We start from the raw sequence: 1,799 nt of genomic DNA, 5'->3' as shown, positions 1-1,799 counted from the left end.
GAAACCCACCGGCCGACAAATAATGATTTATGAAATATTTTGTACTGGGAAATTTGGATATGAAAATTTCGAGCATCTGGACACCCCCCAAATCGCGATTAGAGCTATATTTAAGGAGATACATCGATTTAAAGGTTTGGGAAATTAATTAATTAATTTAGCTTTATTTAGGAGGCTTTCAGCCTTAGGCTGGTTCGCCTCCGTGGTTTGGGAAACCCACCGGCCGACAAATAATGATTTATGAAATATTTTGTACTGGGAAATTTGGATATGAAAATTTCGAGCATCTGGACACCCCCCAAATCGCGATTAGAGCTATATTTAAGGAGATACATCGATTTAAAGGTTTGGGAAACCCACCGGCCGACAAATAATGATATATGAAATATGTTGTTCTGGGAAATTTGGATATGAAAATTTCGAGCATCTGGACACCCCCCAAATCGCGATTAGAGCTATATTTAAGGAGATACATCGATTTAAAGGTTTGGGAAACCCACCGGCCGACAAATAATGATTTATGAAATATTTTATACTGGGAAATTTGGATATGAAAATTTCGAGCATCTGGACACCCCCCAAATCGCGATTAGAGCTATATTTAAGGAGATACATCGATTTAAAGGTTTGGGAAACCCACCGGCCGACAAATAATGATTTATGAAATATTTTGTACTGGGAAATTTGGATATGAAAATTTCGAGCATCTGGACACCCCCCAAATCGCGATTAGAGCTATATTTAAGGAGATACATCGATTTAAAGGTTTGGGAAACCCACCGGCCGACAAATAATGATTTATGAAATATTTTGTACTGGGAAATTTGGATATGAAAATTTCGAGCATCTGGACACCCCCCAAATCGCGATTAGAGCTATATTTAAGGAGATACATCGATTTAAAGGTTTGGGAAACCCACCGGCCGACAAATAATGATTTATGAAATATTTTGTACTGGGAAATTTGGATATGAAAATTTCGAGCATCTGGACACCCCCCAAATCGCGATTAGAGCTATATTTAAGGAGATACATCGATTTAAAGGTTTGGGAAATCCACCGGCCGACAAATAATGATTTATGAAATATTTTATACTGGGAAATTTGGGTATGAAAATTTCGAGCATCTGGACACCCCCCAAATCGCGATTAGAGCTATATTTAAGGAGATACATCGATTTAAAGGTTTGGGAAACCCACCGGCCGACAAATAATGATTTATGAAATATTTTGTACTGGGAAATTTGGATATGAAAATTTTGAGCATCTGGACACCCCCCAAATCGCGATTAGAGCTATATTTAAGGAGATACATCGATTTAAAGGTTTGGGAAACCTACCGGCCGACAAATAATGATTTTTGAAATATTTTGTACTGGGAAATTTGGATATGAAAATTTCGAGCATCTGGACACCCCCCAAATCGCGATTAGAGCTATATTTAAGGAGATACATCGATTTAAAGGTTTGGGAAATCCACCGGCCGACAAATAATGATTTATGAAATATTTTATACTGGGAAATTTGGATATGAAAATTTCGAGCATCTGGACACCCCCCAAATCGCGATTAGAGCTATATTTAAGGAGATACATCGATTTAAAGGTTTGGGAAACCCACCGGCCGACAAATAATGATTTATGAAATATTTTGTACTGGGAAATTTGGATATGAAAATTTCGAGCATCTGGACACCCCCCAAATCGCGATTAGAGCTATATTTAAGGAGATACATCGATTTAAAGGTTTGGGAAACCCACCGGCCGACAAATAATGATTTATGAAATATTTTGTACTGG

The sequence above is a fragment of the Ochlerotatus camptorhynchus genome, unplaced genomic scaffold, assembly GCF_037179485.1.
Source record: "Ochlerotatus camptorhynchus isolate MF236.1 unplaced genomic scaffold, CSIRO-AGI_Acam_v1.1 ptg000321l, whole genome shotgun sequence".
NCBI classification, from domain to species: domain Eukaryota; kingdom Metazoa; phylum Arthropoda; class Insecta; order Diptera; family Culicidae; genus Ochlerotatus; species Ochlerotatus camptorhynchus.
Note: the sequence above shows the minus strand (reverse complement) of the source record.